Raw genomic sequence first — 19198 nt, forward strand, 5'->3', positions numbered from 1 at the left:
TAATCAACTAATTTCGTGGATTTGAATTGTAACACGAAAATAACGAAAATTAAACCCCCACGAAAATTATCCCCCTTACGGTATGTGAGAGGAATAAGTAAAATGTGGCTAACAATTCTGACATGGTGGAAACCACACAATTTCCTACACTTCCGGTGTTTGGAGAAGTGTACCGTCTGAGTGTAGACTGTTTCACTCAATACAGGTCTCGATCTCTCTACACATACATCCATCACTACATGTAGGAACTTCAACTCAAAAGGTCTTGCTCTCTCTACACGTACATCCATCACTACACGTAGGAACTTTCACTTAATGCAGGTTTTGATCTCTTTACACGTACATCCATCACTACACATAGTAACTTTTACTCAATACAGCTCTCGATGTCTCGACACGTACATCCTCACTACATGTAACCTGCTTCACTCAATCAGTTGATGTCTACACAAATCAAAACTAAATTCAGCATCTCCATGCCGTCCACTCAGTCTTCAACAACAATGAAGAATTTCATTTAAAAATCATTGAAGACAGTAGAAAATTTAACAACCACATTTTAATTAGTATTATTTTTTCCTTAAAAAGGTATTTGATGAAGCATGCAGTGACAAAAGCAGTGTATAACAGTAAAGGACACTATGCTACAATATTAAGGTAAGTTTTACTAATGATAAGTACATAATACACATTACCATTTTTTATATAAAACAATATGTTACAGACACAACAAAGAATACATCTGTGTAACAGGGAAGGATACTATGCCACACTATTACAGTAAATTATACTAATAATACATACACTATACACTTTACCATCTTTTATATAAAATTAGATATTACAGACACAACAAGGAATAAAACTGTATAACAGGGAAGGTCACTATGCTACACTATTAAGGTAAGTTATAGTATACTAATAATAAGTACACTATACACATTACAATCTGTGGTATAGAATTAGATACTCCTAACACATCAAGTAAAACATCTGCATAACAGTAAAGCACATTATGCTACACTACTAAGGTGAATTATACATTCACAATACACATTACAATAGTTTGTATACCATTAGACACTTCTAACACAAGTAATTCAACTGTATAACAGTAAAGACACTATGCTACACTACTAAGGTAAATTATACTTATAACAGGTACATAAAACACGTTGCGATCTTTTATCTACAAATAGATATTACAGACACATCAAACAATACAACTGTATATAGTCGGTTTCAGTTGAGAAGAAACCACCACCACCACTTATAACTTTTTGTCACTAATTCTAACAAATTGAAATTTAGTATAGCTGCATCACGGGTTTTTCCGAAAATCCTTACCAATTTCTAAGTTTCTAGGTACTCTGGAAGGTTCTATACGGGTTCTTCCGCCTGAGATGAAAATAGCCACCATGACAAATTGTGTGCGTCACTTCGATGAATATCATTTGCATCTCATTATATTTAGTCCAAAAAATGATATTTCTTATTTTACAAATAAAACAAAACATATCAAGCTTTCTAGACCTACTAATATTCAACCAGGAGCTTTCTCTTGAGGATAATCCTTGCTATATCACTCCACAGCCTCTTCAATTTAGTTCTTCTTCATTGCCAGTATACTCGTTGATTCACCGGTATTCCGAGCTCTATACCAGCTGAAAACAGGCACCACAAACAAGAAAAGGATAGATGGAGGTAGCAGCAACCACTGTAGAAGTACAATAGATATTAAAAAGTAAGTGAAAGGAGAAAAAACGCTCGAAGAATGACAGAGCTTGCAGATCACAGCCATGTTTGAGTGTGGCTATACGTGGTGTTTTAATGCTAAAAATATTGATTTACTTTCGTTTCTTCTCAACTAAAACAGACTATAACAGGAAAGACACTATCTACACTATTAAGGTAAGTTATACTAATAATAAGTATACAATACACATTATGATGTTTCGTATACAATTAGATACACCTAACACATCAATTAATACAACTGTACAACAGGAAAGGACACTATGCTACATCACTAAGGTATTGTAGGCACAAACTCTTACCACAACAAGTGATGTATTGTGCTACAAGGAATGAAGACAAAATACCTGACGTATTGTCAAATTTATTATCATGTTGAGGGATCATTCAAATCATTCTTCACCCTCAAATATCTTGACAATTGTTATCATGATAAATATAATCTTTTCAGAATGAATTTAAGAAACTGTTTTAAATGTTTTGTCTTTGTTTTTCTGTTTGTGGCACTATGTCCTAACAAATAGAAATAAAAGCAAAACATACTGTCTGCTTTGTAAGCGCTTAATAGTCTACCTTTGTTCTTAGAGTGCTAACAGGGAATGCACACTGTAGCTCGAATAGTCACTGGCTTCTTCCTTTGTTGGCTTGATGGCTAAAAGAAAGAGAGAACTAGTCAAACTACAACATAATCTTGAGCGCTCAATATGCTACACACCTTTTTATTGAGCCCCTACAAAATAAGAACACTCTAGCTACTCAACAAACACACTGACTGTAAAGCTGACCTTTGTCTTTGTCTTAAGTGATGATAGAACGAGAATTTTAAGTAGCAAAACATTCAAGCAACTTTTTCTCCACTTTAAACTTGTATGGTCATGTGATCAGTCATGTTTAATCATTTGTAACACAGAAAGTAAACAAAAACCTTTAAAATGTTTTACAGATATTTCTCCACCTCTTGCTTGGAACAACGATATACGAAGGCTTATAACTTGAGATGGGTAAGCCGCATTGACACGCAACAAGCACCAAATGATAGAAAATTGTTATAGCAATTTTTAGATATAATAATATAATTTTTTAATTTTTCTGTGTTAAGGTCTATTTTCGCAGACCATGTCACATATGCACAATTTTTACATCAGGGTTGGTTTAAATTTCAGTTACTTGGGATTGCAACTATCAATAACCTGTAGTTGGGTTCCATATAGCTTTAATGCCTACAAATCCGTGTGTAATTTATGCTTAATAAGAAACATTGAATTTATTATTAATGTTAAAGATGCCTTTGTATTGACGCTTCAATTTGTTTCAATTAGGCTTTCACATGTTTTTCATTTATAGGCAAAAAAAAAACAAGTGCCGTCTTTGTTACCCCGTAGATTTGGTGACTTAGTATTTTTCAATTAATGAGATAAAGAAAATGAATTGTCCTCCTTTATGTGATTAATAGGAAATGCAATGACATTGTGAATTCATCCAGTATAAGCAAACATAATAATTTTTTTAATCCTTGTTTATCAATGTAGAGACATCACAAAGCATATGCAAAGCTGTTATTATCTTATTCTTCCTATTTCCTGAATGCTCTTTTTGCTGTTTGTGTCTAAAAAGTGAATAAGAAGTATTAAGAACATTGTAAAAAGAATTTAATACTATCCTAATTATATTTTATTCCGAGCAAAACAGTTTCTCTTGGTCTTTTGTTCATTGCACAAGCAGTACCTTGCTCTGTAATGGCCCAGGCCATAGGATATACTCATAATACAAGACATCTGAAGACAAAATTTTTGATTGCCACAGCTTCTGAAATATAATGATCATACTTTGATCAGAAAATTTGGAATTTTCATGAATTTAAATTTTGTTAGCTACATCTGCTATACATTTAGACATTGCATGCATATATTACGTTTGTATAAATGTCAGTTTCATGTTCCGAAAGAAGATACTATAGGTGGTGTAACTACTTTTTCATTCAGATCAGTACAGATAAACTTGGAATGTTCTGTGGTAGCTGCTGCTCCTGATATAGCAGATGCTTTGGAGGTACCAGATACTTCTGAGGCAACTGATAACTTCTGCAGCAAAGCAGCAAGTCAGATATTAGATATTTTTGTGTGTACACCATATGAAACAGATTTATGTAAAACAAACGGAATGTTATACCGCATTTTTGAAGGGGAATCTAACCAAAAGAAAATTAATTATTCAACCTGCCTTGTCCCTAATTGTTCAGAAAAACTGCAACTAATTCGGTTGAACAAGCTGTGATAAGGGGCAGCTCCTGGCTTTATGTTTCATTGTACCAGTTGTGGCGGCCAAAAAGTTAATTTCAACACCTTGTTAGAGAAAAAAAATGGCAGTCCCAGAGCTGCCAACAACTGGAAGTCTCAATGCGTGAGGTATGCTGCTGAACACCCAGAACAGTGTCTGTGTGTGCTGGACTATTTATTTTTTATTTTTCATTTTAAAATTTAAATTTTTAAATATTAGTATTAGTTCAATAACACTGGGTGTGGTTTATCAGAGCTAGCGCAAACTCGAAGCTCAAGCTGTCGTTGAAGCTGGTGATGCAAAACAGCATGAATGAGCTTTGCTGTATATCATGGTGGCAGTTTCAGCCTCTCCAATAACCTCTTTTGTTAGCTCGTATCTGTGACATGGTTCAGGATTTGCCAATTTTATTTGAATGATACTCCATAATGTGCCATCTAACTTAAGACTTGGCCTGAATCGTGTTTTGTTCTTTCTAACGAGGCTAAAAACCCTCTTCTCTTCAGCATTAGAATGTGGAATCACCAACACTTGAAGTTCCACTTTTGCTAGTCTGCCGAGCCATCTCAGCTTCTCATTGTGCTCCAAACTTATTCATCCTGAATTACCTTCTTGTCTCCCCCATCGTCTTGTCACACTATTGCAGAATCCCATACCCTGTCAGGAATATCATTCCTTTCAAGCAGCTAAAAAGATGTAAACTCTTCAGAGAGGCTTAAAAGCTCAGATGGAGAAGAAAAATTTAACAGGGTGGGGTACCTATAAAAGAATTACTTCATACTTACCAAGAAATAGCTGAAACATACATACTAAGAAAATGCTCTACTTATGAAATAAAAGCTGTTTCTCTTGTATCAAAGTTCAAAAACTGAGCACTTAGAAGAGTTTTATCATGAAGTGGAAGGTTGGATATGGTATATTTTGCAGCTCTTTTATAGAATTGATGCACAACATTGTAGAACATCTTCACTTGTCTATCTGAAATGTCACCCTCATCATGAAGCTTCCGCAATAGTGACCGTGTAACCAAACCAATGTGTAATGTATTATCTGGATGATATATATGGAATCAAAGTAAGGTATAGGATACAAACACATAAATGCATACCATCCAGTTGGTTCTTTCTCTCTTCATAGGCAACAGCAGTCATGTTATCAGCCTCCTTCATAACTCTAACACTGAGAAACTTTCCAAACAGTGTTTTAAGGAAGTTATGTAGCCTGTCTGAGAAAATATGTACAATTGGATCTTCACGTTGTAGAAGCAGATTCAATCGAACAAATGGTTGCAAGGCAGATTGATAGAAAAACAGATAGACCTCGGTCATTGAGTCTGAATAACATTTATGTAACCGTTCAAATCTGTTGTTGTTCTCATCACCTATACAATAAGCATCACTAAAAACAAATTACAGATATGAATTACCTTGTGAAAGGAAATAAGACTTCAGTCCATCATACTGAGAAAGTGTTCTATTCACAGCTGTATTCAAGCTTAACCAACGTGTGTTCACATGCTGAATGAATTGCCCGTATTGACTGTCGCAGAAGGAGAAAAATTCACAATATCAATGTTAACAATATCAGCTTCACCTTTATGGCTCCATCAAATATTTCTACAGCAAGTAGTGCAGTAAAACTGAGAAGGGTTATCTTTGACTGGCTGCACAAAGGGCCATTTCTTTGTCCATGACTCTAGGAATTTTGTGTTGTAGATAGCAGCTCCACCAAACTTCTTATACTGGTACAGGTATCATTTTATCCACTTTTCTTCACACTTCACAGGATCAAGAACTTTTACTGTTACAGCTGAACATTAATACTTTATTAATAAATTAATTGAAATTGATTTTCATAATAATATATTAATTGAACTTAATTTGAATTAGACACAATTATTATGGGCGTGAAATGGGTGTGGTTGAGTTTGCACTGTTGATGTGTGACTTCAAAGAAAGTAAGCGTGAGAGTGTGAGAAGGGTCTTTAGTGCGTGAGTCTCATGCTGAATGTGAGAGTTGACAGGTCTGCTGTCCCACTCTTTCAGCAGCTCTACAGGTAGCATTTATTAGTGCCATAGCATCTTATGCAGGGGTTCTACACCATACCTTTGGAATGCAGTGCGTATGAACATGTCAAGGCAACTTTAGATGACATTTGTTTTGTGTAACGGCAACAAAGAAAGGACATGGATTAAAATGAGTTAGGTTGCTGCTGGAGCAGGGCAGTTTGTTGTGCTGATGCCGTTTAAATGACCCGGGGCAGTTTCAGTCACAACTGCACGTTTACAGTCAGAAAGTACGTACAGGTGCGCTTCTGTACAATTATCACATCTGTCGAGAAGGAAAGGACACATGGTACAAAAAAGACATGTAGAAGATACTTTGAAGTCAGCTGAGAAATTTGGAGCTGACCACGTTTTTGTCTTATGGTCCAGCATATAATTATTGTTGAATGAAGATGGCGATAGTACAGCAGGGAATGCAGAGTTCAAATCTTTCAGAAATAGTCAGCTATTACAATGTGGCAATCATGAGCCCAGAAATCATACTGTAAAATTGGAAAAATTATAGAAACAGAAAATGACTCGTAAAGACAGCTCTTTGGTCGTAAGCTACTGCAAAGGCAAAAGGCGTGCCACAACTGTTGCTGCATTTAATGAGAAATTTTTAAGTAAGGCCAAGCCCTCCTTTCAGATGTGCTTTACCAATGTTGGAAAGGATTCTCAGAGGCTAATGAATCTGGCATTGCACCAATATCGTAATGTACATGAATGGGATCGCGGCCACTGTGATTTTGACCCATAGGTAGTATGCAGCTGTGGTTCATTTGAAGATAAGTATAATGTTATTTGAAAAAGAAAACCTACAAAGTTGGCGACATTTTAAATTGTCCTTATCTTTCCCTAGCTTACAAGCTAGAGTGTCAAAGCAGCTCTGGCACACGTATTGATGCATCCTAAGATTGGCAGTCACCACCAATGTTGTTGAGGCCTCACACAATGTCATTGTCAGATATAGGGCCAGAAAATGGCACTTTGCATGGCTTTATTATCAAATTTTCACTAACCTTTGCCTTAATGTGAGTTGCATGACCACTTTTTATAGAAAGTGTGGTCATCAGTATCACTGGAATATAGGAATCTTTTTTGGAGTTCCAATTGTGACAAAATTAAAAAAATTGAGGATTTACTTTTGCATCATGCCATTTACCATTAGACCTAGTAATTTATAATAAGTAACCATTGATATTTACTGACTATGTCCATTGTAAATCACCACTGAGACTTATTAATTTATCTTCTGGTCTTCATAAATCACCACTAATATTTACTAAATTCTCTTTTATAGCATGAAATCATCGCCTTTTTGGTTTATCACGATTCATTTTTATTAATTAAAATTGATTTTGGCACTCAACAATTAAATTAATATCACTCAAGGCCTGCCCATTTTACTGCGAACATGTGCGCCATTCAATGACCACACCTATTTCTAGGGATGGCTGAAATTGGAATTAGAATTGCAACTACCTCTAGAACCACCTCTACACAATTTACCACTACAAGAAGGAGCGTTAATGCTAACCTGGATTTTTCCATTACAGACAACAGCAGTAACATTATGGCAACAGATGCAGTGTCAAATTTTAGTGATAGTGATGAAGACGAATATGTAAACAGGTATACAATTTAACTGATTTTTGGAATTTAAGTATACAGTTTCGCCAATTCCTGGGGTGTACAATTATTATATGCACTATTAATAATTAACGAGTAAAGCATTCATTTTTCAGTCGTTCCTTCTTTTTCCAGTTTCAAAGTTATGTTCAAAATAGTAAAAGTGACTGATCAGACTGTTCACTGATCAGACAGTTCTATTTATTTGACATTGATTCGACGTGTTACATTCTTTCAGATGTAACTAATTATTCTTTTCTCACTATCATAGTATAGTTTATACCAGAAATGACTTATCAGACTGAGTTCTTATCATTTGAGTTTGTTTTTAGAATATTTTATTTCGTACTCACTTTTGACTATTTCTTTTGACTCTTCTTAGTTTCTTATAGGCTGTAAAAATTACGTTATTATTCGAGGTTCCTTTTTGTAAAATTTTATGATGTAGTGACTTGTTACTGTTTTTTCCTCAATTTCAATTAGACAACGAGTGACAAATCAGATTTAGTTTTTATCCTTTATGTTTGGTTTTAGAATTAAAATTTATGTACTACTCATTTCTCAGTATTTGATCTCATTTCTCAGAAGTGACTGATTGAAATAGGTCTTGATTATTTAACATTGGCTTAATGTTAGCTTAGTATAGTTAAAGGGACTGATCACAATGAGTTCTTGTCATTGAAAGTTATTTTTATAATGGTGTTATTTGTATTACTGGCTTCTCACTATTTGTTTCTTTGTTTTCAGGTTTTCGTACCAGAAGTGACTGACCCGACTTAGTTATCAATCTAGTTGGTTTTTAATTGCTTCATGAAGTACTCCTCACTATTTTTTATTGAAATTCATACTGTAGTTTGAAATACAAGAAGTGACTCAATGTACAGTTCTTTTCATTTGAGTTTGCTTTGTTCAATGTTTAATGTTACATGTTTCACTATTTTTCCTTCTTTCAGTTATATAATGTAGTATGGTGAAAAATAGGAGTGACTGATCAGATTGAGTTCAACCATTCGGGGTTTTCTAGAAAATGTTTTTGTCCAACTCACTTTTCACTACTTGTTCTTTGTTTTCTCAGTTTCATAGCATAGTTAAAAATAACAAGTGTGTCTGATCAGATTGAGTTTTCAGTTGGTTTCCAAAACGATGATTCATGTTGTACTGACTTCTCATTCTTTGTTTCTTTTTCTGTTACATAGTGTAAGTGTATACCAGGAATGACTAACAGATTTCCTTTTTATCTATTTTCTTTAGTTTTAGAATTGTTTTTATTTGTCAGTAATTGTTTCTTCATTTGTCATTTCTATGGTGTTGTTTAAAATGCCAGAAGTGACTAACCAAGGTAATAAACTGGCCAATTCAAATTTGTACAGTAAAAAGTAGCGTGAAATGAGTCAAGGCAATCACTTTTCTAGAAGTCCCTTTGTTAATAATGAATTTTCAAAGTATAAAGCTCACTCTACTAAGAAGTGGAATTCAAGAACTTAAGAAGCAGAAAAGTAGAATTCACAAAAATGCAATTATCTTCTTTGCCCCGCCTATTGATCATCTAGTTTTTGAATGCGTGTCCACTTTAAAATGGCGGCAAACAAAACGAACACAATTCATATTTTAGAAGGCAAAGGCGCGTCTACTTTCAAATGGCGGCAACCATAACTATAGCACTATACAAGGTAGTCTGGCTAGGCAGGCCAATGACTGTAGCCTAGGAAATGGAGTGATAATATTTAACTCATTAGTAATATGGCTTGATAACCTATTTCATTCTTTACAATACAGGTTAGATTGGCTTTATATATTTCAGTGATGTGTGAATGAGTTTCAGTTGGCTCTTGAAGATTGACAAACAGTGGCATAGCTACATAGGGGCCTGTGGGGGCAAGTGCCCTCATATTTGCTTCTTGTGCCCCTGCAACTAGGCAGGAGAATGAAAGATACAAGTTACAACTGACTCAACTGAGCTTACTATATTGAGTATTCTTGAGCATTGCTTTAGTCAGTGCCCCCACTGTGCCATCTTTCTTCATTTATTCTAGCTACACCACTGTTGACAAATAATAATGATTCTTTGTTTAGAGTGCAGGCAGTATGGAATGTTTTAGTGGACACAATTCCTGATCAATGATATACGTATGGAAAGGTGATTTGGTGGTGTGCAAAGCGCATCGCTAAATTAATGCATAGATTTGGATTGATTTTCCATTTAAATTATCAATTTTTCTAGGATGTCATTATGTAATGTTCACCCTGCCTATCATAGGCACATCTACTTTCAAGAGACAAGATGGCGATGAAGTTTATAAGCAAGTTTAGGAGATGTCACGGTTAGTTGTTATTGTAATAGAAGTCAATTCTACAAAACATAGGCCTCGTGTAATTCATTAGATGTGTTGGAGATCTGAAATACTCATTTTGAGGTTTTTTATCAATTACACTGGCACCAACACTGAGACAAACTGAGTAAGCCTTGAGTTTGCTAGCTCCTTGTAGGTGTTGTTAGCGGAGTATAGAAACCAAGAGTTTCAAAGAGTCGTTCTGAGTCAGAAATGTATGTATTACTATTATCTCTAGTCATAATTCCTCGTTATTACTATTATTATTTACTTAGATGGGAAAAGAAAGAGTTAAAACAGACTGAAATAGGAATAACCCAAAGAGAGACCAATACGAAAGAAAAAGTTATTGTATAACTAGTGTCAATATACAAAATTAATATTGGTGACATTAACAATGATGTTTTAATGTGATTGTAGACATTATGCTCTTAAAATCATTAATTTTGTTAAAATTAATTATTATTTTTAAGCAAAATAAGTTTTGTGGAAACATTTTGGACCAATAGCAATTATGCAGTCATATTTGCATGACTGAATGTTGATTGTTTCTGCTAGCACTTATGAATGAGCCAAAAGAGCAAGACATAATGCCCACTCAGGTGGGCTTGGCTGCATGAGCATCTTTCAGTCTAGAACTGAGGGTTTCTGCATCAATATTTCTCAATTTTGTCATGATTCAGTTTGTATAGCAAATAGAATTTTTTAGTAATAATGAAAGCGAATTGCATGCAGGCATAAAAATTGGCCAATTTATCTTCACTTCTGCCTTCAAGACAAGTAAAAGAATAACTCAAGTTACTAGACTTGAAGAGAAAGTTAAGTCAAATCTGCCAATTTAATGTCCACTTGCAATGAATTATCATTCTTGCTTAAACATTGCCTGTTAGCCATATAAGATAGTTTATTGTAAAATTGACAAAGTTTGATGCAGAAACCCAGAGTTTTAGCCTGCAAGATACCCAACCACACCCATTTTGAGTGGGCGTTAAGGCTTAGTGAAGTTTTGAAATCATGCTTTTAGCTCTGTATCTCGTTCATTTTGCACAATTTCCTAGTGAATATTTTATTGCACTATAATCTGCACCTATGCCAAGCATTCCAGTAATTGTAGCAGCAATTGTATAGTTTATTTATGCATTAAAAATCAAAAACAAAATTTTCTTTTTTTGTCAAAAGGCTAGATTTACGATGATATAATGTTTCTGTAGCAAGAAAAGCAATTTTTGATGTAAAAAAGCATGAGTTTTAGCTGGTATAAAACACAACTCCACCCCATTGAGCTACAAAACCTATTTAACACCCACTCAGTCTCAGAGGCGAGGCTGAAATAGTAATTAACTATTCCTGAGATCACACAGAGCCATAGATCACTGAGATGTCAGGTCAATCTCTGTCAAGTGATAAGCAGCTGCAGATGATGTCTAAGATTGATTATAGTATAGTCAAATTAAGTCATTGGCATCATTGGCATGTTGTGCCGCACCAAGTTAAAATTTACACAAAGCATGCACTTAACTATACTCAATTACAATTTGGGCGTGGCATTTAAATGGCCATCTTAATTAAAGCCTACTCTGCTCAAACTAAATGCTTTTGGCTGCCCTGGAAGGATACATATATCATCTATCCCGGTCTCTCCTGTACAGTTACATATGCTATTGAAAGGTATGAAGAGGCAGTAGCACTATGCATCGTTATTTACTGAAGATTGAAATAATGAATAATGCTTTTAAATTATGTTGATGAGATAAATCAATTTTGATAAATGCAATGAATGGAGTAAATATGTGACACGAAAAGATTAAATGCAGTCAATGTTTAAATACAGTCAATGATTAAATACAGTCAATGATTAAATACAGTCAATGATTAGCACCAATATCACCATCATCAGTAGTAGTTGATTGGTACTCCCTCAAAACAGAAAAAACAGCTTCTACCTCATTACACTTTGGAACACGCTGCAGATTTTCAAGATGAAGTTCCTGACGGCAGTGTGGGCATGTCGCACTTTCTTCTAACCACCTCGTAATGCAATCATAGTAACATAACTTACAACAACAGACAAGAACAGCAACATTGTCTCCTACGTAATTCGTGCATATAAAGCAGTCAATATTGCTCTTCATGGACATTATCATAATTATTATTCAAAGACTCACATTGAGCTTTACCTTGTTGCAGTTGCATTGAAATTTTCTGGACCTCAAGAGGATCCTCATTTTTCCTGATGCGCTTAATTTGACTTTCCAACTCTCTTGCCAGTTGTACCTGTTTGTCTTCAATACGATCAAGCCGATTACTAGTTGGTGAATGAGCCCTTTACACGATTTTCCTTTTCCAGTAACAAATACCGTACGGTTGGTAAATTTCGTGGGGTATTAATTTTCGTTAATTTCGTGGTTAATTTTTATCCACGAAATTTTAACCCCTACCCACCCACACATAAAAACTAATTAACGGGCCATGCAGAGCTCTATCTACTATTTCCAAGCCAGTGGAGGAGGCAGAGTCTTTGTCTATTACTCCTTATTCCACTATAAGCCATGTATTGGAAGCTAGTGCTGTAGATCTAAGTGAAAAGAAGAGTGCTAACTGCCATCCACGAATATTTATACCCACGAATATTGGCTTCTAAGGACATTTAGGAGAAAACACGAAATTTTGGACCCTCGAATATTACCAACCGTACGGTATAGGGGATGGCATAAAATTTTCATCATCAGATTCATTTTCTCCTCCAAAGAGTAAAGTATAATCACTCTTTGTCACTGCTTTTATACGACGAGACCCTTTCCAAAAAGAAGGATCTAATATACAAATTATAGTACTAAAATAATGATAAATAATTTTAACATAATTTGTACCTTGTGTACAGGATTTGGATGGTATCTCGAAATTGTCGTTGTCAAGTAAGACAACTTCATTGTTTGAATAGCACTCAGCTGATAGTTTATCTGTGATGTAGTTCAAACTAGCTGAAGAGGCACTCAGAAATAGCGGATAATTAGAGGTCTTTCTGAGTTCTCCAGTTGTCTTGTTGCATTCATGTAGCTCAATGTTTTTCCGCCAACCAACACTCACTTCTTGACATGATGGCTCTGGAGCCTTTCTGAAACGCTTACTCTTTTTATGCGAAGTCGGCTGATTTACCAGTGGGTACGGGTACGAGAAAGGAAGAGCACTAGTGGCCACAATTCCTGTTGGCGTCGGCGGGAGAGCAGGAGGCTGTGAGCTGAACATACTCGGCCTGGCATTACCAACTCCTAATGTAGGTATTGGTTCCCCTTGAACCTTGTATACCTTTCTTTCTTCTAAGTGAAAATTCCCATTATCATCTGGTGTTTCCAGTTGTCCTTCCTCGTCAGTGAACGGAAGAATACTTCCGGGGGACAGTCCAAAAACTTTCCCTATCCATTTAGTCGTCACTTGGTGATACTTAAACTTCAACATCCTGTCCTTATATTGTAGGGTATAATTGTCATAGGTAGAGATGGGGTAATCCATTCTTAATTCTTCACAGTGATCAGAGCAAGTGTAAATGTGTGTTGCTTGCTTGGCTTACTGCACTGCACTATGACTTCACCACTGTAGTACTGAGCATGCGCAGCCACACCCACAACAAGAATGGAGGATGTTGACATGGCTTTAATGGAATACATGAGATGTCAAGGCAAGAGCTACAATGACATCAGTGAACGCCTTCAGACAGCCTATCCAAATAATCATGGATTTTCTGCTAGAAGTGTGAGGTGGTATTGTGTTTTACATGGAATTAGTAAAATGAGTGATTCTGAGGTCAATGACATCATTGGTGATGCTGTTCAAGAGGTTAGAGTGTGCAGTAGTACCCCTATTTATACATGCCTGACGCAGAGTGCATCATTACTAGCATTTGGGTAATTCAGTTAACTTTGTTTTTGGCCAGACTAGTTCTTGATAAGTTAACACAGCCAATAGTGGCAGTGCCAAGTCTGTGAAACCGTGGCAGGCACTTAGGACAAAAAGGGCACTATAGTGTAGAAAAGACTCAGTCAAGGAGCAGCCATTATATTAAAAGTACTGGTGCTTTAATTAGAATTTGAGAACCACCAGTGACAGTGAGTGATCCCAACCTCTGGTGAGAATCGACAAGATATACTAAAATTTAAATTGTTGGAATTACCCATGGGTCTAATTGCAAAATTAAGTCCACAAAACTAGATTTTTAGGCAAGTTTGTGAAATTTATATCCCTCGAAAAATTGGACATGTATCGTATTTTAGTTGAATACATTACTGTTTGTGATAGGTTGGATGTATATATGGAAGGCGAATGATGAAAGGTTATTTGGAATCCAAATCAATATTAGTAGGAGAATCAAAAGTGTCTATATCACTACAGCGTGTGCCTCCTAACCACTATGCTAGTCGCCGATCTAGAACAATGGATAGGACAAATCCTAGGCCGTACTTTGCATGATGTTTTGGACATAAACTTCATTTAGATCAAAACGAAAAATTAATCAATTATGACGTAACACATGTTATTTCTGTCGATGGATATTCTCGAAAAATTGTTACCCATATCACTTCAGCTGTTAAAAATAATTTATTTATGACAGAGTTTGGAGGTATGATTTATATATTAAAGTGCATTCATGATTTTAGTGTGACTCTGGAGGTATGATTTATATATTAAAGTGCATTCATGATTTTAGTGTGACTCTAGGTCTGCTGTGCTCACATATGGGTTATGGGATCAACTTCGCATTGATTGTGGTACTGAGTTCTATTTAACTATTTATATTCAGGCAAATCTTTGGAGCATTTATGGACCACCCAATATACGTCCATTTTGTCAGACTACTTCAACACAAGTATGTTTGTGGTTGTTGCATAATTAATTAATTTTTAAATTAGAATTTGTGTTGAAAGAATATGGCCTCACATTAACTCCAGAGTGAACTATCCTATTAAGAGAATTCTTCTCTGGATGGAGCAACATGAACACATTGATATGACTTGTGAGGTTACAAAATTCTGTGTCCTTCGTCACAATTTGTGTATTAGCTGTTGGTGTGAACAGATTTGTTGCTGCATGAAATTCTCATTATATATCAGGTATGGCATTATATGGTAAGCTATAAGGGCATGGTGAATTACCATAGACAAAAATTTTGCTGTGTATAACTTTTTGTTGAATGATCCATTTGTAAATTTTTGTAAATGAAAAATAAATTTGAATTTTGTAACAAACTTTGTAGTAAATTTCCTGTACATACATGTATTGCAAATTTTAAACTCTCAAACATTTTAAATGTCAAAATTGCATGCAAAAATTACTCTGTTTATAGTATTGCCAACAATTTCTAAGATTTTTGACCATTATATTGTCAATTCATTATGACATTTTACCTCAAACACTGTTATTGAGAATCTTCTGTATTGCTATTTCATTTATGTAAGACATAATGCTTCTCAATTTTAAACTAGGTAAAGGTGTTCCCAATAACCTAGCAGTCTCAAACAACCAGACAACTCCTGTTAGTGCTTCTTCAGTACCTAGTGTAGAAGCTGCAGTTGATAACTATCATGCACATCAGGGACATTTGACTATAGCTAGTCAATTTGGAAGTGATCCTTTAAGAGAGAGACAAGACTTGATTTTATTGAGAGAGCAGCAGTTTTTGCAAAGATACTGCTTTGAAGATATTTTCACTAACTCAATATCAGGAGATCACTCACAGCTGGTCAATTCAATATGCTTTTTTATTGACATTACAATCAGGTTTTCTAATTTAGTGTGATGTGTGTGTCATTTATGCATTGATTTAGTTCATAATTATAATGTTACTGAATTTGACCACTTATAGCTAATGCCTTACTTTAAATATAATCTTGCTAAAAAATTACATGTCTAAAATGCTGCCAATTCAAACAGTTGGCAGTGGTGAAAAGCATGCAATCATTTCTGAAAAATTGTTCCTGAGTGAGATCTAACACCCACTTCTGGGCATGGCTAAATAAATACCGTATGGAAGGAAATTTTGGAGGTAGTTAAATTTGGCGTCTTGATAGCCATTCGCCAAAATAAAAATTCACCATTTTGAGCCATTATGCGCATGCTCAATAGCATATGGCCACAAATTCGCCAAATTAAAATTTGCCAATCATCCAAAATTTAGCAATTCGCCAAAATTTAGTCCCTCCAAAATTTCCTTCTATACGGTATTTGTGACAAGGAAATTTGCTGCTCAATTAATTTCTAGATATTGCAAAAACAGTTTATTTTAGTCATAATCAATATGAACTAGGATAATGTTTACAATGAATTAAAACATCATTGTTAATATAAAAAGAGACACCATATTGTATATTGAGTGATTGACCACTTTCGATATAATCTTTTTTATTGGGTCTCTGAACCATTCTTTAATCGAGGGTTTTGAACTTTATGAAACATGTTACAAACTCCATTTACACCTGCATAAAAGATGTTTCATGATACAAGTTTAATGGTGCCTTGGTACGAAATAGCCTTTAATTCTTTACTTACCTTTGTGTTGGCTCTCTGGTCCCTCTTCTTATCCTCAGGCTACTCCACTAACTGCAGTGTTATTCGTCTCTATATCATGCACTATGTCATAATAGTGTTGTCAATAATTACAATGATAATAATAATTAAGGGGGTCGAACCCTCATCAAACTGTCATACACCTTTTTCCAAAGGTTATGAGCTTCCACCAGACATCAGTGGATGTTGGATGGATTCAACTTCCCTCCCCCTTTGCTTGTTTTTTACAGGCACTCCCTTTTGATTTATTAAATAATACTTGTTTCAAGTTGTGGCATTAATTTTTGTAAGTTGTGACCATTGATAGTCAGGGCCGAAACAAAGATGATGAACTCAGTAGAGTCATAGTATCTATGGTCTATGGTCAAAATTCTTAATGCTTAAACATTTAATAACAAGTCTAATAACTTATTATAGTTATAATACATCTAAAATATGAATTGTGTTCGTTTTGTTTGCTGCCATTTTAAAGTGGACACGCCTTCAAAAACTAGATAATCTATAGGCGGGGCAATGAAGATAATTGCATTTTTTTGAATTCTACTTTTCTCCTTCTTAAGTTCTGGAATTCCACTTCTTAGTAGAGTGAGCTTTTTACTTTAAAAATTCATTATTAACAAAGTGACTTTTAGAAAAGTGATTGCCTTGACTCATTTCACGCTACTTTTTACTGTACAAATTTGAATTGGCCTGTTTATTATCTTGGTTGTGACTGATCAGACTGAGTTCTTATTATTTGCATGTAGTATTGACTTCTTCCTTTCTTTCTCAGTTTTTGCCAAAAGTGACTGATCAGACTTATTATTTGAGTTTGATTTAAAATGATGCTCAATGTCCTCACATCTGATTTTTTGTTCTTTTCCATGTTTCATATTACTGTAGTTTAAAACACCAGATTGACTTATTATTTGAGGTTTTTCTTAATTATTTTTTTGTTTACTGACTTCTTACTATATGATTCAATTTTCTAAGACATAGTATAGTTTATATGAAAAGTGACCTATCACACAGTTCTGTTCCTATCTGTTAGGTTATTAAAAAGAAGGTTGCACGTACTACTCATTCTTTGGTATGTTTTTCTTTCGTCATTTTTACATTATACTTTAAAATACCAGAATTAGCTAACCAGACTGAGTTCTTATAATTTGAAGTTGATTATGATTATGATAATAGTTCTCACTATTTATAGTATCGTACTAGAAGTTACGGATCAGGTGGAGTTCTGATTATTGAAATTTGTTTCAAATTGCTTGTGTTAAACTGAGATTTTACTATTTTTCTTTTCTCTGTTTATAGTACTGTTTTACTAACATTTACTGGTCAAATTTACTATTTTACTATTTATCAAATGATAAATAGTAAATTTAACCATTGAATGTTAGTAAAACAGTACATGACCATATCTTCATTTAGCTTTAAAATATTTTGTGTACTAAATTTGTAGTATTGGTTTCTTCTTTTTCACTTTCATAGTATAACGTATTCCAGGAGTGACTGATCAGACTCAACTTTTTTTAAATGCTTTATGTAATACTTCTTACTATATGTTTCTTCAATTTCATTTGAGATTGATATTAAAGCATTGTGTATGTTTTTTTTTTTAGTTTTATGCCAGAAATGACTGTGACTCAGGTTTTACAGTTGTTTGGTTTCATAATGATGTTTATGCATTACAAGTCACTATTTTTTACTTCTTTTCTAAGTTTCATTGTATGTTTTAGATGGAAGTAGTGATGAAACTTAGTTTTGACATTAAAGTTTCGTTTCGAGGTAATGTTTCATTCACTACGTATTTTTCAGTATTTGTTCCTTCTTTTCTTAGTGTCACAATGTAGTTTAAAATAGCAGAAGTCACTCATCATACTTAGTTACTTTTTGAGGTTACATTAAACAACATTGTTCTTCAAAGTTCCTATTGTTTTTCTCAATTTCATTAAATAGCATAGCATGCATGAAGTGACGTACGAGACTGAGTTATTAACATTTAAAATTAGTTTTAAAATGTTTCATTTACTACTGTTTTCTCACTATCTCGTTTTTCTTTTGTCACTTTTAACGTAAAGTTTATCGGAAGTGACAAATCAGACTGAGTTAAATCACTCAAATTTGGTTATAAAATGATGATTCAGGTAACTCTTAATTTAAATGTATAGTTAAAGTACCAGAAGTCTCTAAATTACACTTACATTTATCATTTCATATTGGTATTAAAATATTTAATGTGCTACGTAATTGTCACAATTCATTCCTTGTTATTTTTTTTTGTTTCGTCGTTTGAAGCAAATGGTGAGACTGTGAGATAAAACAGATAGTGTGTCAGTGAGAGCAGGAAGATGGTGTGGCAATAATAACAGAGAGATCATGTGGACATGAGAGCACAGAGAGCAGGGAAGTCGTGTGGCTGTGATAGAAGAGAAATGGTGTTGCAGTGAGAGCAGAAAAAAGTAGGCAGTGAGAGAAGGGAGAGGGTGTGACAGTTAAAGGGCGCTGCGAGAGCAGGTAGATGGTGTCGCCGCCTAAGGAGGGAGATGGAGTGGCAGCGAGTGCAGAAAAATGGTCTTGGCACTGACAGCAGAAAGATGGTGTGCAGGGATATTGTGA

At 34.7% G+C, this 19198-nt stretch overlaps 2 long non-coding RNA genes across 2 annotated transcripts; both read left to right on the top strand.

The window, feature by feature from the left end:
* Positions 1-14632: 14632 nt before the first annotated feature.
* On the top strand, positions 14633-15051 carry LOC109580406 (uncharacterized). The gene is made up of 3 exons (XR_002184230.1): positions 14633-14654; positions 14753-14900; positions 14944-15051. It is a non-coding gene; the product is annotated as an uncharacterized LOC109580406 (long non-coding RNA).
* Positions 15052-15058: 7 nt separating this feature from the next.
* LOC109580405 (uncharacterized) lies at positions 15059-15935 on the top strand. The gene is made up of 2 exons (XR_002184229.1): positions 15059-15144; positions 15517-15935. It is a non-coding gene; the product is annotated as an uncharacterized LOC109580405 (long non-coding RNA).
* The last annotated feature ends 3263 nt before the right edge of the window (positions 15936-19198 follow it).

Source organism: Amphimedon queenslandica, unplaced genomic scaffold (assembly GCF_000090795.2).
Source record: "Amphimedon queenslandica unplaced genomic scaffold, v1.1 AMPQUscaffold_13493, whole genome shotgun sequence".
NCBI classification, from domain to species: Eukaryota; Metazoa; Porifera; class Demospongiae; order Haplosclerida; family Niphatidae; genus Amphimedon; species Amphimedon queenslandica.